The sequence below is a fragment of the Geospiza fortis genome, unplaced genomic scaffold (assembly GCF_000277835.1).
Source record: "Geospiza fortis unplaced genomic scaffold, GeoFor_1.0 scaffold111, whole genome shotgun sequence".
Lineage (NCBI taxonomy): Eukaryota > Metazoa > Chordata > Aves > Passeriformes > Thraupidae > Geospiza > Geospiza fortis.
In genome coordinates, this window is record NW_005054321.1 from 2,024,727 (window position 1) to 2,049,969 (window position 25,243).

General features: G+C 37.6%; 1 protein-coding gene across 2 annotated transcripts in view; it reads right to left on the minus strand.

Moving 5' to 3' along the window:
- TRPS1 (transcriptional repressor GATA binding 1) overlaps positions 1 to 25,243 on the minus strand; it is a 172,523-nt gene that overhangs the window by 121,229 nt on the left and 26,051 nt on the right. The gene's annotated exons all lie outside the window — the stretch shown is intronic.

The following is a 25,243-nucleotide window of genomic DNA, read 5'->3' on the forward strand; positions in this document are numbered from 1 at the left end:
TTGCACTATTTATCTTTAGTCACAATGCAGAGTTGTTCTTTAGGCTCAGAATAGAAAACATTACAGATACTGAACAAGGTCTGACTGAGGTTTTAAATGCCATCATGCCATGATGAATTCCATGGTCTGCGGCATTGCTTTATAATCCAGCTCAGAGGGGAACAAATCCCTGGTTGAGACTTTATAAATGCCACTGTAAATAAAATAGCTTTAAAATTCTCTACTAACATTAGGCAGCACTGGAATTAACTCCACTCTTAATTTTAGGCTATGTCCCACAGCCTTCAGATGAGCTGTGTTTTACATCAAAGGAATTCCCATCTAATGTACAACAATGTGATCATGGGTCAGTGTGGTAAAGCTGAAGCTTCCACTCCAACCATATTCCTTCTCCTGTGTCAATCCTCAGGTGAATCCTAATTTTGCTCTGTGCTGAAAACAACCAGCAGCAATGTCCTGAGGTGACAGCTGTCAATAGCAAAGCTCTCACACCAGTCACCACTGCTAATTAATAGCTCTTCTTTGGACTGTTGATGTATTGAAGCTCAACAGACGTGACTGGCTTGTTAACAGCTATGAAATCTCAAGCTGGCAGCAGAAAATGATTCATTGCAAGGGTGATGAGTAAGTTTTGGTGAATTGCATGTTAGTGTTTTCTTTCCTCATTCCTCTCCTTTTTTGATAAAGCAGAACCTTTTATGTATTAGCATGCCTTATCATATACATTTCATTAACTTTAAATTCCTATTTTTGAAGATGTTTTATAGTAATAGTATTTCTGGATTTATGGAACAGTTTCACTTCAATACTAAAAAAATTAAGAGCAAAAATGTTATTATTTTTACAATAACATAGTGGGGGAAAAACCTGAAATTCTGAAACTGCTGTAACAAATTTGGTTGGACAGTTTTACTCCCTTGAAAAATCCATTCTGAAAATGTTGCAAGCCACCCCACCTATTAAAAAGGTATTGATATGTATTATGATGATGTTTCACACTGCAGTTTCACAATATGAGATCTTTATTAGACAAATTAACTGATACCTATGGCAACTGTGATCTGCTGAAGGACAGGAAAGAACAGAGCTCCATTTACCCATTGAAGAAGTCCTTTTCTGGTGCTTAACCATGCTTCATCCTAAACCACTGGGATAACAGTACTAATAGTCACAATTCCACCAGGGATTACAGCTCATTCCAAGCAAGTTTCCAAAGTCCACCCTGGCAGCAGCATGCATTCAGGAACAAATACTCTCGGCTTTGCAAAGGTAATCAAGTTGGACATCAAATACTGCATTAATTAGCTGATCAGTGAGTAAATAAGACAATTTTCATCTGCAGTTTTGCTGCTGTGGTCATCAAAAAGCTTTCAATTATCTGACCTATCACAAACAAGAAGGCAAGGTCTACTTATTTTTCCTCAGAACCATGTTAATTTTCATTAAAATTTATGCTATTGTTCCAAGAATATATTCTCTAACTTTGTAGGGGCTAATGAGGATAACATGGTAAGGAGGTAAGGAGGAGGTCTAAGCATTAATGTGGTTTTGTATTTTTAAGAATTAATCAGACACTTGTAAAAGATAGGAAAGTGGAAAAGGAGAAATTAGGGGGAAGGGGAGAAAAAAAATGGGGGGGGACAGAAAACAATGAAAGCCTCTCCCTACACAGAAACACAACAATAAAAACAAACAGGGGTCTTCAGAAGGGAAGTAAAACTAATGAAGGCAGTGGTGAAAGAGCTGTATAAAGGGCAAATATACCAGTGTCAGATAATACAATGGCAATTAGCCAACAGACAAAGACAAAAGTCTCACATCAAAAGGAAGAGGATTTAAAAAACATACGTTATCTTGTTTCCCAGCCCTCGAGCAGCCAGGGCATTGAGGCTGCAACAAGATCCTGGTGGTGGGATACAGTTCAGTGCGGCCATTTACATCTTATGGGTAAGCAGAGTTGGGGTCTGAACTAATCAATTATGAAAGCAAGAAAATCCATATTATTATACACTGCAGCCAGCTTAGATTCAGAAGGAATTCAGAGCAAACATCATCAAGACAACTGTGTACCTCATGGGAGGAGTCTGACAACACAACCCTGCAACCACATTTCACATCCAATTCTACCTCCTGTTTTAAAATTACCAGACAGCAAAGGACAACCAAGTCATTAACAGGCAGTCTGAAGGGGCACAGGAAAATGTTAACTTTGTCATCTGCTTTTGACTGCCAAATCATAATGCTTAAATTCTCCCTCACTGCAAGGATATATTTTTTGATGGTGATGATACTGATAACCATTATGAAAATTTATATCTCAAAAGTGTAGAGCAACACACTAGATTTCAAGATTATTTCATGCTTAGAAGTTGTTTAACAAAATGCAAAATGGTCTTGAAAGCATTGTATCTAAGTTTTTACTGGAATTCACCAAGATAAGCACTTTATTTTTAAATGTATAGTCAAAGCACAGAAAGGAAACATGAAAACACACATAAAGCCAATCCTCATGGATCAACACCAACTCACATCAGGTTCTTCAGGAACGTAAGATGACTGACAGTCTCCTCTGATTTTTGTATTTACTCACTGGCTTAACTTCAGATTGTACCTCCCTGTCAAGGTTCTTGCAGATAATTAGCACTAAGGAAATAATGGCCTTCCAAGTCTGTGTTTATTATTGTTTTATTCCAACTGAACATGACACTTGGCAAAAGCAGCAGACTCTCCCTCTTCCTTACAGCAGTTTTCCTTCTTCCGGTCCCCTTCTCTCCTCCAAAACCTTCAAACCAGATTCTGAAGTGAGTGGACTTATTCAATAATTCACAGCCAGCCTCTGTGCAACATTTCCCTTCTGAGGAAATTCATTTGCCCTGCTTGCTTAGCTGGAAAGGCGGCTTTTCGTCCCTCACTGCAGGTGCTGCATTGCTTCTTGGTTTTGTGAAGGCAAATCCCCACCCCCTTTGAGCAATACTGCTGGCACTTACTGGCATACTCTGACAGGCCGGGGGACTTGTCAAAATGTATCCTAGCAGCCCCCAGCCTCAAACCCAAAGTGTCTATGGAAAACTCTGTGAATCTACTTCCTGAGTTAATCCAAAAGACCTTTACCAATGCACAACTGCAATTAATGTGAAGGTTGTTACAAAAAACAGATGAGTACAGATGTTGAATTTTAAATCTATTTGGAAGCAACCCACTATATCACAGTATAGAAGAATGGCAAAGAGATCCCAATGGGCTTTTCACATACTAAGCCCTGAGGTGGCAAGATGATGTATTGTTTCCATTTCCAAAGGATGTAACCTTCTTCAAAATACCCCAAAACGACAAAACAAAGCAAAAACAAAAACAACAAAACTGTAAAGAAGGGAGGATATGTTTCTTATAAAAAGGGATGGTTGCTATGTTATTTGCCTTCCTATGACACTGCTGACATCAACAGCCAAAACATGACTACATGCAAGTGTTTTGGTGTGGGATTTTTTTCTTCTCCATTAGTTTTATAAGATTGGCTAGGATTTACATGAAAGGTTGTTGATTACCTAAGGCAAATAACATGATCAAATAGATTAAACTAAAAGCAACCAGCCTCAACAAGTAAGACACAGAAGGCAGATTCTATGAATGACATACTCTCTGCTCTACCTGCAGACTGTAAATCATCACAGGCTTACTTGACAGTGCCAGGCATAGGCAGAGCAGCACCAAAACATCATGAGTCCAAACACTGGGGTTTTTTTCCAAACAATTACACTCTTGAAAGTGGAAAGTGAGGGTGTTTTTTTGCATGAGTCCCCCCACCCCCATCCCCCTCTTTCACATTCAAACTCTTGAGGCAAGGCAATTTGACACTGGTTTCTGTAACAAACCTGGTCAGGCAGGATTTCTCACACACCCTGCACAAAAGGCTAACCTCTCACAAAGTACTTATTGGAGATTTACGTCAAGGTTGAGTGAACTGCAGCCAGGGAACTGAGCTCAAAATACTGTGTGAAAGGCTCCGGTGCTAATCACTAAACCAGTGGGTTAGCTGGAGAGGAACTGGGGAGAGGGAAACAAAAAAAAAAAAAAAAATACTCTTTCTAGTATATAATTTCCAATATTCGGCTACAATACAACTGAAAATTTTCTCTAATTATCAAAATACTGAAATAGCTATAATGAAAGGAAAAATCAGCTTCTATATTCACTTTTACTCCATATTTCAAATAACATGGATTCCATATTTCCAATGAAGGGATGACTATATTATGCTGTAACTCAGACATTGATCTTAGTTTTTGCAGAAAGAATTAAGGATTTGTATACCACTGTCAGAGGTGAACACTATTAGACAAGCAACTATATAAAGTGACTAACAAGCGGTGATAGACCTTGTCCAGGCAGGGCCATGTGAAAACACATTAACTAACTTGCTCTGTCCTTTCAACACAGACACACCATGCTGCTCTAAGTGTAAACTAATGCACTGAGAGTTGACAGTATATGTTGCCTTGTGCTCACTGCATTCAAAAAACCAGCCAACCTTTTCTATCACTGTATCTTTGCAGTCTAGGTTCAATGTGTTCTTTACAATTAAAACAGTGTATTACACAGCTGGTTCAGCTGAAATGTATTCCAAGAGGAACTCAGATGTTGCTCTTTGGTCACCATTTATCCAAAAGTTATTTTACATTCAACAGAAAAACCTTTTCTCATCTGAATAGTGGAAGACATTTAGGAACTCATTAATAAAATAAGGTAAGAAAGAATATTCTAAACACTAAGTAGACTTTTCATCTTAAATGCTGCAAAGCCTAAAGTAAAGCTGTACTGAGATTCACACATTACAATTTTTGCAAGCTATAAACAGCCCACATTCCTTCTAGGAGGTCATAGCAGCCAGACTTATGACCCAGCAAAAAGCCCTTTTGCTCTCTCTGCAGGTTTACAATGGATGGGAAGGAGAATCTTATTTCCCACAGAGAAATAAGATTATTATGTGACACACTGTTGCACTAAATTAGATCTACTATTTGTTTTGTAAAAGTTATAACATACTGTTTAAAATGCCATTATTTTGTAAAACAATGTGTTTATCTATTATGCAGACATTGTATATGAACTTAATTGATCTAGTTGCTCAAGTAACTTTATTCCCCCTAATCTATCCTCACACCACAGTACAGAGGCAACAAGCCCTGGCACAGCAGCTTTCCAGCTTACTGCAAACTACAGGAGAAAAAAGTACCTACTACCAGAGTAGTCACCAATGTTAAAAAAAAACCACAGCAACACAAAAATCAACAAACAAATTAATGTATTATTTAAGAAATTCAGAATTACCTTTCCGTGACTGCTGTTATAAAGATAGAAATGTTAAGAAAGACTTTCTTCATATTGCTGCAAGAATCCCAGCTGCTGAGCATTTACTGTTGCCCAGTAAAATTGGGGTGGATAAATTCCCTGCGGCAATAAAAATGCCTATAAACCCATAAACAAGAGACACATCAGGTCCCTTAAAGAAAAAAAAGAGGACACCATTAGGATGGCCTTTCATCATTAGTGTATCTGAAGGGCTTAAGACACATTTTCCTGCCTAAATATAATCAGCAACATTACCACATTAGTACCCTCAAAAAGTCTTAAAGTGACAAATGACCAAAGAATTGTCAGTGTTTGCTAGTTGTATTGGGTAACATAAAAGAACAAATTGCAAGGCGAAGTTATTACAGATTATTTTGTGGTGAGGAGGTTAGATCAACTTTTAAAAAGCAGTCAATCATGCATTTCAAGAATAAAATAATTTTGAAACATCCAAAGATTACCATCTTTTCTGGATTTTGAAACATCCAAAGATTACCATCATATCTGGAAAACTCAACATGATGGGGTGCCACTGTAGATGGTGATCATTTTTTCCATGTAACTGGGTTCTCTGAAGAATTATGAGTGTTCTGCTCCATTACGTGCTTGCATTTTTTAAGTTCATGGACTTCTTATGACCATGAACCAATCCTTAACCCCTCTACTTTCCATGCTCGCCTGGCACAATATCACAGTATCATTGATAGCTCTCCCTTGCAGAAACCCTGCCTGTTTGCTAGTGCCTGGTGCAGAATGAACACAAGACATTTCTTTTGTAAGCACCTCAAAATACAGGGGGATTTTGTTTGTTTAGTCTTTGAATGATGGGTGCTTGGGGCCTGGATAAGCTTAGGAGATCTTTGAACAGAAAGCAGTGTAGAAAGGCATTATGTGCTTGTAACAGAGGATTCAGAAGAGTCTGTAATGGTCATTAAGGGCTGGCTTCTCATTTTTCTTGGCAAGCCTTGGCATTTTATACAATTAACTCACTCAAAAACTGTTCTTTGTATTAGCATACCCAAGTGGGAAATTATCTAGAGTCACTTGGACTTGCATATTTGAATTTACTCACCTGCTTTTTGCCTGTAGGACACCAGATTTACCCCAAACATAACACACGGAGAATTACAGCAGTTCATTAATACCATGGATCTTCAGTCACCTAATTTACAGGCCTCAATTAAGAAAGTAATCATTGTTCAGGCTTTCTAAATTGTCAGACAAGGTACAGAGAAATTATTTGAGAAAGCAGATGTGCTCCTTTTTTGATTTGCATTCTGGGAGTACCTCTCTTTATTCATTGTGGAAAGAGCCTAAGAAAACTACCTTTCTTACTTAGGTATCTCATTTAGGATGCTATTAGGTGATAGAAAGATTCCTATATTCTCACACTTTCAGCTGAAAAATTTTGCATTTTTGCCTCCACTCTGTACATAAGAAAGGTTATGACTCATAAGAACCCAGTTATGGAGCTTTTTTTTCCCTTTCTCTTTGAAGGACTCTATTTTTTCCAGCAGTTGTCCATGCCCATCACTTAACCCAACTAGTAAGACCACACAAACCTGGTTTCAAAATACAAAATTCAGAGCATTATACTATGCACACAGTTTGCAGAAATTCATTCTACATATCCCAGCAATTGCAAGGTGCACATCAGCTAAATGAGGTGATGAAAAAGTACAATGGGCCTGAATACGAATGGAGAAACCCATACACAATGCTGATCCTACTGACAGTGGTAGAGGAGCAGGAGAGCAATCCTGACATGGCTTAGTAAATCAGTGAAAGGCCTGTGCTCCATGTCTTCATTTCTCAGTTGCTGTTTCAAATAAACACTGCTGAATGTTTAACAGGAACCACCAAGAACATTAGCTCAGAGTTTGCCTTTCTGGATTGAAACATTTGACAAATGTATGAACGATAGAAAAATCACTGATAATCACTTAAGGATTCTAATACCTTAACCTGGATGTTAGCAGAATGTTTACTGCACTTTGGGATGGATTTCACAGAATGGAAAGAAACAAAGGCATTTACCCCACAAATGAGAGGTATAGAGAAGTAAAGCACTAAAGGCTTGTTTGAGATGGAAAAAAAATCTTATTGCACAACTTAGGACTAAGCTTCTTGGGTCACTTTACCTAGTTAATTCCTTGAAATGCTTTCTCTTCAAATCCCTTATTCCCTCATCTGTCCTGGCTCTTACAGGCTGTGTCTTCCTGACTTTTTAGTAGTTAGCCAAGCAGGAGGACATATTCATTTTTCATATAGACACACACCCCACGTAGTGAAGGAATTATCCCCAGTTTTATCCAAGTAAGCTCTTGAAGTTTCCCTTTCCATCATACTCCCCTTTTCTACTTCACAAATGCCTTCTCATTCCGTCTGATATTGCTTTTATCTTACAAAGCCATCAATCTAGCATGTCTTTACATATACTTGCAGAGAATGACTGTGATTTTGCTCTACACAAGGACTGACTAGTACTGAAAACACAGCTTTCATCTTCAATGGCCTTACATGATTCCCTTCTCAAAGAACTGTCACTCTTGAGATTTAGACACACACATAAAACAAGAAAAATAAAACCATGAATAAAAAATAATTATTTCATGAAATAATGTTGTAAGCTTTAGCTAAACCTCCCCCTTGCCTTCTTGATTAAAACCATACTAGTATTCCCCATTAACTGACAAATTATGTTACGGAGACAGAAGAGTCATTAACTGCAGATAGGCCAAAATTTTGCTTTCTACCTCCAATGATAAGGCTGCCATTCGGACAAAGCAGAAACAGGCACTCCTTTTATTTTTTATCACCTCCTGTAATTGCTGTGTGGTGGTGTAAGTGTCTGGGCTTCCTTCATAGCTACTGGAGATAAAGCCAATACAATGAATGGCCAACAATATACAGTCCTCTGACTATATAGAAATATTTTTTTTGGATTTGGTAACTCACTTTTGTACTTCACAGCTATGTTGCTTAAATTTGCATTGGCTCCAAGAATCCTAGACAGATAATTCAGCCACAGACACTTCCATCACAATTAGATGAGACAAGTCCCGCCCTGAAAGTCCATGGGATGGAGTAACTTCAGAAAGGTTGTTTTTCCCTAAGATCTAGGGATCATTTCCTAGAGCAGGAGTCACAGACAATGCAAAAACTCTCATTTACTTCACTGAAATCAGGTCCAGGTCAAATGGGGTAATAAAATAATATGGGGCCAACAGACCAGAGAGAAACCACTGCTTTTTGACCTGGAGACTTCAGAATGACACCTGCATGGCACACAGGAAAAAAGGGAGGGCTTTTCTGTAACATGTAAATATAAGAGTGATTGAAAATGACATTCAACGCTAATGCCTTGTTTCAGTTTAAGAACTACAAATTTATTATGCCTTTTTATTAAAATGTTCTATGCCTGAAAGCAAGTTTCTGGATTTCTGAACACTGCAGCATATTTCATGTTCTGAACTTGTACAGCCTTTCTAAATTCATATTCCAGCTTAAATTTCAGTGTACGTCAAACACAAGGTGTTAGGCACACTCACTGCAGTTCTCTTCATACACACAGCCCTGTTCTGGCTTATACCTTCCAACAGCGAACCTGCCATCTGCAGTGAAAGCCATGTCTTGTAAATGCAATTTATAGTTCCCAGGTCACATTCAGACAGCTTCCTTAGAGGACTCCATCTGTTTTGAAGCTCTTATCCTTTTTTTCCCCTGTCCTATAATTACACTGTTTTTCCCAGTAACTTCACAAACTCTCTTAATGTGTCCTTTCTATTCCTTTTGAAATCTTAATGGCACAAAGCCCTTCAAGTTACCAAATGATGGTAATATTGGTTAAAAACTTCCAACATTCACACAGAAAAATAATAAAAAGGTAATTCACTTTCCTTGCCATCTAAAAAGCCAAATCAAGCTTTGTTCTTAAACAATTTAATATTTCAACAAAAATGGGACAATTTCTTTTTTTACAGGTTCGCACTAGCACAGTGTTATCTTCATATTTCAGGCATTTTTGCTCCTGGTGTTATTAATGAAAGGTAACTTAAATATATCAAGAGTTTCTCTTATGACATTCTGGACATACCAACTAGAGAGTGAAATAGATATGCCAGTCATGGTAAAGTTCTCCAGAAAATCCTAAGAGAGGAGAAAAGGCACACATTGACTTTCCCTTTGGAAATACCATTTATTTAAACATGTTTCCATTACACTTTCATATCTAAACATTGATATAAAAAATAATACTATCGGGTGGTTAAACAGATTTTTTCAAGTCACCAAGTTTGCATAAGACTTCTAAATTTGATGATACAGATTTATAAAGCATATTTATAATTTTGTTCATTATTTAAACAGTTCAGAAGGGGGCTGAAATGTTTGATCACTCATTGACAGCTATTGAAAACAGCTCTCACTTTACAACTGGGATATACCTTAGAAATCACAGAGCAGTGGAAGAACTTCTGACAACTGCAAGCTAATAAATGCAGCTCAATTTCAAAAAATCATGCAGAAAAATCCATACTCTTCTATAATTCTGTCCTGACTAGGGACAGTATCACCACTTTGAAAACTCAGCTGGTCTCCAGATGGAGTCTTCCTGGTTTAGCAGGAAAACAGAGCAGCAGCAGCAGCACAAGTATGATTCAGTGAAGGCACTGGTAAGCACATTCAAAAAAACATGACATGTAATTTCTATTGAGAAACAAGTGTGAAGTGGACAGAAGTGCTAAAGGTCACCTGAATCCACTGACAGCAACCTACAGTCTGCAAATATATCAGACAAGCAAATTTTCCTCCATATAAAAATGGCTTTTACATCTACAGAAGGATCACAGCAGCTTCATCTGAGAGCTATGACTTCACCCTTTAAAAACTGCAAAACTAAATAGCATTTACTCTCCAGGATTCAGTGAAGCAATGCTGAACAGGATCATCAAGAGGATAAGGTTAAAGTGAAGAGAGCACAAACTCTCCCAAATATCCTTCCTGTTGTTGCTATGTTTCCACTAGCTGCGCGTGTCTCTACAGCCTTTTATCTGAACTACGTAGGTTCACTCATATAAATAGAGCATATGCTACACATCTATAGTCAGGGGGTTTGTATAACATATGGGTATTTTCTAGGCTTATACAGAGCTGGCAATACCACACTGTCATGCTTTTGCACAGTACAAAGAGAAACTTAAGACCACGAGGAATTGGTCAGGCTGAAATATCCTTTCTGATATTTCACAAAGTGTAAATACAACTGTTAAGCTTTTCTTTCTCCATCTAGACAGATATTATAAATTTATTTGAGAAGGCACGGACTAATCTCTTGCATACACCCTCAATTCAATCCATCCCCTCTCTCCTTTGACACTGACTATGGAGTCATTTCAGCAAGTTTACATTTTTTCTCAGTTATTTCTAACAAACCACACTTACATGGCAGGGAGATGAAAGGTTGAGCAAGATTCTCAGTGCTCATGAGTAAAGTCCCTAACAAGGCACAGCTGATCTACAGACAGACAGACAAAGATATCAACCATGTGTTGAAAATAAACAGTTGCAGTCAATTCTCTTGTGCTAGAAGCGGGGAAGAGCGTGCTGGCAATATCTGAGCAGTGAGAACGATGCTGCCACTTCCCTGGACCTGCGTTAATCCGGTGATGGGAGTATGTTGTTTATACAGTCACAGCTCTCATGTCTATCTGCTGTTCTCACCATCTTGACCTGACATGAATAGTTTTGAAACCATTTGTTCTTGTCAGAAGTGTGATAGCATCACAGGAAGGCAAACTGGTCTGCAAAATAACAGCTCTGAGAAACAAGAGAAATGTCTATAGTAGACACACAAAATTTCAGCTATTTTTACAAACCTTTCTGCTTCCCAACTACCTTTACCCAGTATTTCCAAAGCAATATTCATAAATCTCAACAGTAGCTTCTTTGGAGGCTACAGTGTCATAAAAGTGTGTATCTGCAGAAGTGCAAAATACATTTTTGTCCCAAATCATACAGCCGAAGAGAAGCGTCTTGGCTTTTCCTACCCCATCAGTCATCCCCCCCCTCCTGCTGAGGCAGTCTAAGAAGCTACATCATGGATTTACAAGCACTCACCTGTGAACAGCTATTTAATACCCTGAGGTGAATATGCTCATCAACAGCAAGTTCACCTGTTTCTGGTACGTAATATTAGACTAAATATTTGCTATCCTCCTGCTTATTGTGAAGCAGTATTTTCTTAGCAGTAATGTGACTCTGTTGCTGTAGTCAACATATTGTAAATGCCTGTATTTTATAGAGTGCGCTGCAGGTTTCAAAGCATTTTATAGCCACTGGAATTGTCAGGTACCATACAATATGGTAAGTCCTCTTAAAAAAACCCAACAACTTTGAAAGGATAAAAATACTTTGGCTGTATACTTCCCAATGTATGTTGTAAATATTTACATTTACAAGCAGGAAAATGTTTTCAGTGAAATGAAACCAGAACAAAAACCAGTGGGTCCATGACATGCTGGGCAGATCTAGAATACGAACACGCCATAGAAATGCAACACTGGAACAGACTTCACATATTGTATGCACCTTAAGCCATAAAAAACAGTAGGGAGCCTTTTTGCAAGCAGCAAACCATACAGTGATGTATAGCAATAAGTGGTTGTACCTGTTGTGGCACAAGGCCTTCTATAAGCCCTCACAGAAGCATTTTACTAAGTCCTTCCTTCATCAAAACTTTATGATTTTTCTTTTTACTTTGCAGACTTCTTGCTGTCACAGCTACCAGTTCCTATGTGTATATCTGCAACAAATGTCGACTGGGTAAGATATTCCTCCTCTTTCAAAAACTTTCTGACAAGGTCAATTCCAAATGTAAAATGGTAATTAACTCTAGGTTGTGGAAGATTTGCTATTTATGGAATTGTTTAGCTTTTTTCAAATGAACCCATACTAAGCAGTGAGAAAAGAGAAGGTTTCTGCATTGTTCATAGAATTTGCAAGTCATTATAAGGAACAGCAATTTTAAGAAAAGCAAAGATATTTACGAGAGAGAGAAGAATATATAGGACAATTAGTGATTTTGTGTATTACTTTCACTTAAAGTACATATAGAAACTCTGTGGTACATTCTGACAATTCATAATCCAACTGCAGCAGGAAAAAAATGGGCTTATCTTATTAAAGAAAATCAACAGTTCAGTAACATTTTCGTGTAGACAACTCATGTTTAAGAACATAGCTTGTGAATATTATTAGCACTATCTGTTCAAAATAGATTGATGGAATCAATGAAAAATAAAGTACTTGTCAATATGAAAAAAGTTACAGAAAACTAGGGCTGAAAGGAGTACTTATTATAATTCAACTAATCAAGGTTCCATGTATTTTAGCACTGATTGAGACTGTATTTTATTACCTATGAAAGCAGTATACCTACTGAGAAGTTACTGCATTTTGTACTTGCTGTTTCTCTTTTAAACAGAGAAGCTCAAAATGCTTCCTAAAAATGGAAAAACCTATAGGAAGCATTAATTAAAAGAACAAATACTTAAACTTCCATTATGGACTTATTATTATTACTTCCAGATATAACCAGGGTCTATGTGAAATAACTATGGAATAAATCTGGGTGACAAACTCTGGACCTGCACAAGGTGTCAGGACTGGCGAGAGAAGACTGACAGACAATAATACAGAAAAGTTTAAGTACCCCTTTTTCCCTACCCAGAAAAGTTTTGACAGATTTGTTTGTTTTCATGTTGGAAATTGCACTGTTTTTCCTGGAGTTTCAGGAGAAAAGGGGAAATTTTGACTAAAAGGAAAGATAATTTTAATCAACCCTTGTTGGTAATGTTAAAGATTTTTTTCTTTTTCCGAGCAAAAGAATATGCTGATTCCTGTTTCACACAAGAAGAATGGTTATCAATTTGGTTTTTTTAAGATTTAAAATTATTTTTAACAACACTATTTATGGGTTTAAATCACTACAGTTATTTTGGAAACAAAAAAAATATTATCATTATGAGACTGAAAGCAGATTCAGGTCAATGCAGTGTAACACTTAACATAGTAATCAATAAAAATGTCAATACAAACAATTCCTAAAGGCACCATATGACATTCCAATGGGGGAGAGGGAGGGAATTCTTCATTTTCTACTTAGACGCCTTGCTTCCTTTATCAGCAGATGGCAAACAAATTACTAGTTCAATCCATATGTCTGTATCTGATAGACAGTGTTTTACAAGTCTGAAATTAGTTTGAAACATTTTGAAGTTGGCCAGACTACAGAGGAAAACAGGATAACTTTGTCTATAATGAAAAGTTGGTTTTGTCATAACAAATACTTCCACAAGCTACTACCCATCCAGACTCATTCAGTCGCTAATGGAATTGTACCCAAAGACATAATCTGTGTTTAACAGACTAACAATTTGTAGTTTCACCCATTCTGTTCTTCTGCTGTGCTCCAACATGTCTCCTTCCACTAGCTGAGGTTTACTAAGTGGTGCTGATGAAAGCAAGCAAGGCCATGAGAATATTTCTGGTGGGAAGGGTATCAGATGGCGAGGGCCGTTTGTGCGCAGGCATTCCAGAGCAAACCTGTCAGATCACAGCCTGCAGACCAGCACCCGGCCCCAGCCATGGCACAGCACACACGCCGAGAACAAGACTGAGATACTTTTGCTTAATCTCTCCCCATCAGAAAGCCTCTATTTGCAATGCAGACAATGTATATTTTAGGAAAGGCAGAGCAGAAAGCCTAGACAGATTTTATAACAAAGTGAATGGTTTGGTAAATTTCTTTCAAAAGACAGCTCCAAATCTGGAGAATTTTAATGACTTGTATTATAGTAAACTGTGAGTTCCATAAAACAATGAGGGGGGAGAGAGCCAAACCAAACTAAAAAAGACAAGGAAAGAGGGGTTTCAGTGAACTTTCTTTGCAACCTGGCCAAGGAAAGAGGGAAGCAGACCTATACTGATAAAAACAGCTGACAGCAGGGGTCTAGAGGCATTCACAGCCAGGCAGAACACCAGGCACATCCAGCAGCTCTCCAGGCACTTGGGAGCCCTTTGGTGTGGATTCCTGGATGGAGTTTCAGTTCACTTATCAATACTTACAAAATTTAATTTGTTTGCCAGGGACGAACAGCACCAGCACAAATAAAATATTTCTCAATTCAGTGCTTTTAAAAATGTTCTTTACTTCCAACAGACATACCTGGGGGACAAGTGTCCAAAATAGTTTATGCTTCACCTCTTAAGCAGGGTATCGCTAAGAAAGCCCTCAGATACTTTTAGCAGTGACTACGGTTTCACTCCAAACTGTCTATTTACTCACTGAAATAACGCATTTCAGAAAAAGCTTTGTCTAGATGTCTACAATGCCAACTTGGGGCAGTGAAGTTGAACACAACACCTCTTCTGAGATACACAAAGATGACCATGAGGATTTAATTAAAATGTGAGAAGTCATTTATACCAAGAAACTGAGGGTCCAAGTTTAACAAACATCAACTTTTGAAGTCCCTACATCGCACATGATAGTTGTTATAGATAACCACTGCAAAGACCTCTACCCTTCAACCATTTAGCTTGCTATTAGAAGGCAAAGGCAAATCAATTAAGTGATGATCAAGACTACAGTCCTAAAGGCATGAAAAGTATATTTAAAACTTATGCTAAGCAGAACATAATTTTCTGTAATGGAAAAATCAGTAAAGTTGTAACAGCTCTCTACTTTAAAAATTATTAATATTTGTCCTACAAACCATTCTGCTAAATAATTGCAGAAATTTTGTTTTCAGTCAAAAACCTTTTTTCACTCTTAATTATGAATCTAATTTTTAAAATTTATTTCTGATTTTTAACCTAATTTAAAATTAGTAAACATACACACATATGCACACAAACATATGTAGGTGCCAAGATATTTACAAGCCTCAAAGCCTGCAAGATTTTAATCATGTCTTCCATTAAGTCTCCCCACCCCTAAAGGTCTGCATAAAGTAGGGTTTATGAGAATCTTAAACAAAAGAAAATATTTAAGTTTCTAGCACACCTCAGTCAAACATAAATGGATTTCAGTAATATACTAACAGGTACTGTGCCATAAGTGGAGAGCTTTATGGATGTTTTGTTTTCTTCATCAGTTGCAGGGAGTAATGTCAAAATAGCCATCACAGGATGAGTCCATAACAGAATTGTGAAGAAAACATTTTTCTCAAGAAACAGGTTGACTAAACTTATTCTGCATAATGCGAACTTTTAAAGAGGTCTGGAATACACCCATTTTGGGTTGGAAGAGGAGCTGCCATGAAACACTGAAAAAATATAAAATACAACCCAGTACTTTCTAACTCAAAAGCACAAATCCATTAACATTAAAGCAGTTACTATCAGAAGAAAAAAAAACCCTCATAAATATGTAAAGATACTATTCTCCATGTCTTGTAAAGGGGATAATAGCATTATATTAAGTTTTGCTTTGATTTGTAAGCTTTCACCTTGTGGTGTTTGCCCTACAGCCTTTTAGTCATGTACAGACTGGAGAAGTGAGAGCTTTGAAGTGTCCAACTTCCAGTGAAGTTACTAACATTTTTTAATAAGTCTTAAGAGGTCTGTGTGTGATTTACTGTAATTTCAGAACAAGCTCAGAAATTCACCCTAACTTGGAAAGAATGGGAGCGTCATTTGAGCACATTATCACTGTTAGGGCAAGGGGGGGAGAGCGGCATGAAAATAATCTGGAACGTGATCAAGTCAAATTCAAAATACTGTGTGTATAAATGTTATTACTGAGATCTTTAAGGGCAACAAGACAGTTTTGTATAGATGAGATTTTTTTTTGCAACCAGTAAATATAGTTTAAGTGATTCACAACCAATTTTTATAATTGCAATGAAGCAGCTGTGATCAAACTCTATTTGTAGAATCATAATAAATTTGCCCCCACCTACTAAAATTAGGTCTAAGTATCCAAAATTCCCATTTGAACATCTGACTGAACAAAACAGGCATTGCTCCATGCCAAAAACTGGAGGAAATAGACCTAAAATATGGCATTTTCTCACCAGAAATTGTAGGCTCCCAGAATAACATGTGAATTAAAACTCATTTCAAGCTTGTTTGCATTGCTCCTCATTCCCATTCATAACAAATTTCTTGACAAATGTTCTGATTATGTCTCTTTTTTCCTCACTTTTTTAATTTAAACATAATTTTCAAATCACAGACAGTCTTGCAAGGAGAAACAGCTGATAGTACAACCCATCTGAAAATGGAAAGGGTAGAATTTTACTCTCAGTAAGAGCTGGAGGCAACTTACATGATTAAAGACTGTACTGTAAGCCATCGTTAAAAGACTTCTTCCCGTAAGTGAAAATGTGCAGTTGCTACCATACACATCAGAGGCACATAAACCAAAATGAGGTCAAAGTCAACCAAGAAATGTAAATGTCTTGCTCCAAAATTCCTGCTTTTGCTTTTTCTTTTCCTCCCCCCGCAAGGCTGAAGGAAAGAACAGAAATTTTAACAAAGTTAAAATTAAAATCTGTTTTTTTCAGTTTTCCTCTTTCATTGGTATTCTTGAGGAAGTTTGCATCATCACACTCAGAGAAGATAACCACCAATATTGATGCAGGATGCCTATGAATCAGGCTCCTCTTGCTTCCACTATCATAGAACTGTTGCACAATAGAGTTTAACACATCTCTCTTCACTCTTGCCCTGCTAGATGGGAAATTCTCATTTTACAGACAGAATTAGGAAACAAAGGTCTCAAGCAGCCAAGAAATCATAGGAAATTAACCCTCTAACTAGGACAAACATGATTCACCAACCTGAGATTTGGAAATCTCAGGTAGACCAGGGATACATGAGCACAGCAGATTTCCAAGGCTGTTCACAAGCTGCCTGCAGTGCTGCACAACCTGAGCTGCCACAACCCCATTTGTTTCAGAAACCTAATACTGTACACAACAAAAAACATTCCTCCTCTTGTCTTCATGCTAAAAAATATATCCTATCTGAACTCTAAATAATGTTAATATGCAACAAGAATACATATATTTATGGATTTATATTACATACACATGATTATATCACTATAACAAAGACTGTAAGATTTTCTACAATATATATATATGCTACTAAAAAATGCTTAGAAAAACATCAGCAAGCACCACTTAGCCCCTATAAAGCCTCATTTTAAAAACAGAACTTGGTGGAAGAAGTAAATTAATTATATTAAGCAGGAAATTGTTCACTAAATCAATTGGGCTACATTAGAGACCTGAAAATTAAGGCTAGTTCCAAGGTGACCATATGCATATTCTGAGGAGTGCCAAGGTAACAAAAGACATTCCGAAAAAAACCTTTTTCATGTCTTACACACACACACACACACATATATGTGTATTTCTGTTTCAGCACACATCTGTTCATCTAACAACTATTTTCCAGAGTTGTTCTTTTTAAATGACTGTATCATCATCCCTAGATACCCCCATGACAAAAATCAAAGCACGTATGTGCAGTGTTTATTCATAAATCTCTTTATAAATCCTTACCACTTTAAATTTGTTCAGATGTGGATAGCATCTGGATTTCTTCAAATCAGTTATAATTACAATGTTCCCTTCTTAGCCCAATAAATTAAACATTTATTTGCTGTCTATCGTAAGATCCCTCCTCTAAAAGAGTGTATTTATTATGTCTTTTAATTACCAAATACAACTAGAGGATCATCTGAAATTCAGTACAGAAAGCAACTCTGCACTTCCAGATCCTGTAGGTATCTTCACATAGATTTTCACTGTTCAGCACCATGGTACTTCAGGCAAAAATAGAATTATGTACAATCCTTGCCTGCATTCATCTGTGAAATTTAATTTTCCATTGAAAATCTACATGTTAGCAGCAAGTTCTGTCCTCAAGCATGAATGTGTGCTTCTTATTGGATCCAGTTTGGCAAAAACTGTCCTTAGTTTCTAAATACAATTGAAGCTTCCATTTCACTTCAGGTATACAATCTATTGCTAAGTACTATTGGCAATACAGAATAATAACAGGGCTGCATAATGGTTATAGTCGCACTTAACTTTTCAAAACTTAGGTAAAGCTCAACTAATTCTTCAATTTAGTCATCATGCAAGAAGCTGCATTTACCTACTTCCCATTTGAAACAAGGCTCCCCATTAACAGTTCTCTGCACCATTTGGACAGGAGGGAACTGTTTGCCTTTGCAGCACCCACAGCTGCGCCCCCACACACAACCTGCAGCCATTGTCAGCACAATTTAAAATTAAAAAGAACCGTCAGGAATGTATTTGAAGAGGGTAAAAACAATATTTGCTACGCGTATCAGTCATACCTACAAGAAGGGCACTGCCTCACTGCTTGTGCCCGGTAGGGGCTGCGGGCCCGGGCTGCTCTCAGAGCCAGCACAGGTGGCGCAGCGGGGCTGAGCCCCACTGAGAGCTGTGAGCCCAGCCCAGGGCCAGGGAGCCTGGCTTGAGCTGCCACTCGCTGAAGGCTCCTGTTCAGGCCAGGGGATGGTGTCAGGGGGCCCCTCTGTGCCCAGACACCCAGGCCAGAGCACCGGGGGCTGCCAAGGAGCAGCGTGCCGAGAAACCAAGGATGCTCCCACCCTTGTGCCGAGCCCGCTCCTGCTGTTCCCCATGGCAGGGGTGGCACTGAGCAGCTGCCACACTGTTATCTTCACCCAGGTTATCCTCACCCAGGTCATCTTCACCCAGCAAACCAAGCCCAGGTGCAGGCATGAGGCATCCAGGCCAAAACAGTACAGGGACCCTTCTCACTCTCACCTATGGCAGGACACCAAATACCAGACCAGAAAGAGCAAAAGAGACATCCTCCTACCTGAACTAGGAAGGGGCATACAAAACCGAGCTAATTTCATGTGACACTGACTGTCAATCTGTTTTGGCCCCTCTGTTCAATACAAGAAAGCACTATTTTGTTCTCATCTGCATTACGATCTCATCTATCCAAATGCAGCAGCTTGTTTTAAATCAAGAATTATCTCGGTTCTCCCTGCTTGAATCATTGTTATTGATCAGAGCAACTTCAATAAACCCTGCTGCTTACCCAACGGCCTGGGGGCCTGTACCCATCTCCCCAGCCCTTTGTTCCACATACTGATTCACCTTTTCATCAAGGATTTTGACGTAGCTGCTGCCCTTTTGCATTATTACTGTGCCCCACCCAAATAATGATTTTATCACTTAATTCTCTTCCAGACCACATTTCGTAAAAGGGAGACCAAAAAAAAAAAAAAAGAAGAAGAAGAAAAAAAACCCTATGCCCTGCTGGGTGGGTAAACATGGACGAGGTGGGGTTGTCTCACCACATGACAGACACACCCCACACAAAAACCAGAAACATGCCTTTCATTGGGCAGGTTAACATTTTTCTAAAAGTTACTTTCTAGTCCTATCTGATCACTGTCAGGATGAGTAATGCAAAACATTCAATTTCTTGTGGGTTTGGTTCCAGTAGTTACTAAAAGCAGCCAAGTACATGTTTGTTTCTAAACTACTTGAAAACCTTCAGAAAGTTACTTTAGAAAGTTCCTGAGCCCTTCACCAGCACAGGGATTTTACCCGCCTCCGTTTTGCACAGTAAACACAAAGCTTCAAAACCATTTATCTTCAAGTACTAACTTCATTTTCTCATTTTCCTTGTTGGAGGATTCTTGCCATTTTCCAGGATGTAGCTAAATGTAAAAAAGTAGCCCACTGACTCCCCAGGCAGAGACTTGTGGAAACAGGTGCCCTTAAAAAAATGAAAGACTTTGTCAGCTCTCTGACCTGCCAGAGCTCTGTGCATTAGTAACACACAGTGCCTGCTGAGTTCCCCTCCGCTAATTAGAGAACCCGTATGGCAATGAATGGCCTTGACTATAAATACTTCCTGAAAGATCTCTAACAGAGTCAGAGGAAATGGGAAAAAAATGAGATGCAGCTACAGAGAAACTATTTCAGATGTTTCTTGTTTAAAGGGCTGCTTTTTCTTTCCTGAAGTTGCTTAGGGATGACATGCAGTATCCAAGACTTACATCAACTTAATGTGAGAAGTGTGATACAAATTATATGCACTGAATTAATTCTGTAGATATACTATTAAGATGCTGCTATGAGAAGGTGATTGGAAGCGGGACACAATGCCAAGGAACACAAAAACTTCCATCTGTCACCCTGGAGGGACCACTGAAAATTCAGATTTAAACCAAGATCCCACTCTGTGTGCTTGAACCTGCTCATGCAGCTTCTTGTGTTCACACTAAAGGCAGCAGCAGCATCCACCAGCATCAAAGAGGCAGGTTTTACCTCAAATGTATGTTATCCTTCTGGCCAAGAATTCTGTGTGCTTATATGTCTTCCAGAAAACACAAAGGACAGCTCAGCATTTCCACTGCTTTGCAGCTGTTTGGCATTCAGCTCGGTGCACAACAGGAGTCAGTACCTTATAATAGGAGAAATGATGATTTGCCACTAGGGACTGTGTCTGATATTTACTACACTGATATTCAATCAATTATATGTATATTTAACACTTACATACCAATTGCATATTTTTAAATTAGCTCTGCCACTCACCTACACAGGAGAATGCAAAACAAGGAAAGGGGAAATAATTTTTCTAATTTTCTATCTCCCCCAAATTTAAAGCTGTATAACCAGCTTTAGCCAGAATGCCATATGAAATAGCACAAGTGCAGATATCACAGACAAAAAGAAAATAATTCTTCTCAAAGTAAATGAAAACATTTTTGAAAATCCATCATTTCCTGTAGTGTCTAAACAGTCTGATCATTATGGTGCAAAATAATCTGTTTAATAGAAGAGTAGATTTTATCCTTTGCAACATATAAAAAGCTCACAGTAAAGGTTAACATAACCTCAGTCATATATTTAATGTTACATCCTACAGTATGCCTTTGATAAAAATCCACAGTACTTTTGGAATAATGTGACAATCTCTCTCCCTTTGATGGTACACAAATCTCTCCACAAACCAGGATTAATACACAATGTAATCTTGCTGTGTGCAGGTCCATGTGACCCCACAGGACAGACACACTTACCTGTGTTATTACTGCATCTTTGTTGGCTAAACTACAACCTCTATACCAACACCTTTAGGTGGGCTAACTAGGCCTGTGTATAGGTTTGAAGGCCCAGGCTACAATTCCCTATTTTTTGGAAAACTTTTATGCTGCAGTGTCCATACAGACCAAAACAGGACACTTCATTTAAAATCAGTTTAGTAAAAAGTTCCTGCTGTCCAAGATCTGCTCTGTTAAAGCATTAAACAATCTGCCTGGCCTGGAGTCTGCTGGCTGCCAATGTGCTACCCAAAAAAAGGAACATTTTTGCATCTCAATAGACCTTCCAGTATCAACAAATCTTTCAACTAAAAAATCAGCTACTCTAAGGAAGAGCAGAAATAATGTCCACATTGTACCACGCTGAGGTACATTTTTGGTAATTCCCATTTGTAAAACATACTGATTCACTGTAAGTACAGCTGCTGGAAATATTTTAATAAGAAAAATAAATTAAAGCTACTCACAGAAGTGTACCAAGCCCCTGAGAAAGATTCTGTTACACACACACAGCTTAGAAGCATTCTCAGGGATAAAGGTGCATCAGCTGCACATGTGTGTTTGCATTGTCTTCAGCTCCCGAAATGTCACAAGCAGTTTGGTCTTTTAGATTCTAAAAATGAAATAAATCTTACCCCAGTGACTCCCACAAACAATCTACTGCAGCACAGAGTCTTAGGAGGGACCATGGTCATCAAGTACAGAAGGAATGCAAGAAATAGCATGTAAATGGCTTAGTTAACATCCAAAGCTGAAAATTACTCCAAGCAATTTCCAAAAATTAATTATCCTGTAAGCATTAAGAATTTCTGTGGACTATGGTATATTTTCACCCCTTCTCCAACTGATTTGCATTGTCTCTGATATTTTACCAAAATGCTAATCACTTTTAAACCTGTAGTATCAACCTCTATCTACTTGAAAAAATGTGAAAAAATCTTTTCTCCTCTTTGCCTTCCCCACACCATCAAGAAAGTAAAAAATTAAAAGCATGTGGAATTGCTGCTACTGTCAAATCATTACAAATAATTTGTAATAAGCAGAACCACTTTATAAATACAGAATAGAAGAATAGAGAGTACAACCAAAGGGATGTGTTAGGAACTTTCATTTTTAGTCCATTTCTCAGTGTTTATTCACTGACTAATTCCAAATTTTTGGCTTCCTCTGTGTCAATCTTCAGGGGAAAAAAATGAAGGTGTCCACAGTGATTTTATTATAGGTTTTGTTTCCTAGTCACCAGTTGTCCTGGGATACAGTGTTTTGCATAAGCATTCATTATATGATACTAGAAGGATGTATTGAGTTAACACTTTGCTTTCAGAGAGGACCAACGTTTAGACAGCATTAGCTGCTCCTACTAGCTATTTCATATTAGAAAAATAAATGTAGCCAGAAGTAGATAATAATGAGATATTTGCTTACAACACAGTGCAATTTTTTTTTTTTATTTCAGAGGATTACAAAAATTAGCTTTTTCAAGATTTTCTGAACAATTTTTATTTCTCTCTGGGCCAATTGAGCTTCTGGGCATACATATGTGTATGTCAGATAATCCTTGACACTAAGCTCCCAATGGTCAAGCTGACCATCACTTTGTCTTCTTATTCATAGCTCCGGTACTGCATCTCATAACTCTGTCTGCAGAAAACTAAATCAAGAGCAAATTAAAGGAGTTGGGCTTCTATAATCTTTTTCACAGATTGAAGAGGGAACTAGTATCACTCTCAGAATCACACTCCCAATATCGCCTATCCTTCAGATCACCCCTTACCTTCAAGAAGTTTCAATTCTCATTTTGTTTTCTCTATCCATCAATCATGATGAAATATGTAAGATTAGGGACTCTGTTCAGCAGATGAAAAAAGTTAATCTCCTTTCCCCCACTTTTTTTTTTAAATATTTCAAGCTGACAAAAGCAACTTGTCCAATTTTCAAAGAAAAGTGAAAATTCAAATATTATCAGTAAGGAAAAGACATAGACAAATAAGTCCTTGGCACAACAGAGTTCCAAGAGTGTGACAGCTAAAGGTGTACACAAAAGTAATTCCTGTTTGAAGGACTGAAGGTTTTATCAATCACTATAAACACAATCTGCTAATAAATCATTATAATAAAAGAAGAGTTGTACACACTTTAAAATGCAAGGAACTAATTTATATGCACTGTTAATACACAAAAGTAAGACCTTTATCTTTTTCCCAGAAAAGTATGGAAGATACAGGTTTTTTAGACCCAGAAGTGATCAAAGTATTTTGAAATTGATAAAATGCTAATTTGAAAAAATATAGGTATATAAAAGTGGTTTTGTATAAAGACTTTAAAAAAACATCTAAAGTTATTTTTAAAACGGCATTAGAAGCAACCAGCATACAGTTTCCCATTCTATATTCAGCAGTGGCTAAAACAAGTAATAATGGCCTTATTCTACTGTTAACTAAGGTTTTAGGTCCAGCTATCAACCAAATTAAGACTTTTATAGAGCTGATTCTGCATACTACCATGTCCCTTTGCAGATTTTTATTTGGTTTTCTTTCATCCTCTGGCGGTCAAAAAATAAATGAAAATATTTGAAAAATTTAAAATAAATGAAAATAATTTGGATTCTGATAAACCACAGATTAAATGGCTCCTCTGGCAAATCTGTCTGCACATGGCTAAGAACCAGTACAAGAACCGAGGTGGGATGTGACTAACATCATATGTACAGCAGGCATTCCACTACGGCATGGGTTTATTTACGTATTTTAATACCTATTTTGTGTTGGAGGAGAGAAATATAATCCTGCCATCCACAGTGAGCACACATCCAGGTTAGCAACAAGGAACCTATCATACTGTAACTGCTTTTCATACACTTAAAATCTGAGAACAATAACTAAGGTACAAAAGTTTGTGGTCCCTCTAAATTGCATGCCAGGTTTAAATTACAGACACTCTATTTTATAATTAGACAGACACTCTATTTTATAATTAGAATGGCTGCAGTATTTTTAGGAACACTGACTTAATTTAAAACAGCTTTTAAGACTCCTATACGTACAGAGACAGATATACCTGTGTATAATCTTAGCAGACCATGGAATAAAAACATTTATCTTCCTTTTTACATGTTACATGTGATATTGTTGCACTAATTGATGCTATGGTTACAAATACTGTTATAAAAGACAAAAAAGGAAACCAGCAGATCATCACTTCCATTCTAGTGAGCTTTGTCTGCAGACTGACTGCTCCTGTGGCAAGTTTCTATAAATTCAGATAGGGAGCAGCTCCTGAAAACATGTGATGACTTCAGGAGAAAAGCATTTATTTGTCTCCCTGTTTAGCTCCTCAGAATGTGAGATCTCTTCTAACCTCAATTTTCTCTGTGGGAAAAACACACCTTGATGGAAGGGAAACTTCCTTGTATATAGATCCTTTTGTTAAAAAAAAATAGGAATTATTTAGTGGGACAAATATTTACCTTCTCTTATCACATGAGATCCTTTCTTTTCTTTTTTTCTTGTTTTTTTTTTTTTTTTTTGCTTCCAAGATAACCAGACAAGTGTCAAAATTGATCTATAATTATGTTATTTCACAAAAAAGGTTATTTTTTTATTAATATTTAACTCACATTTAATATTCTTAGATATGTAGCAATATAAAATCCTGCTTAAGTGCGAACTGTCACACCATCACAAAATTTAAGAGGTGATTAATTGTTTTAGTGTAACAGATGTGCAGCCTTCTGGGGTTCTAAACCTCCCTTCTTCACAG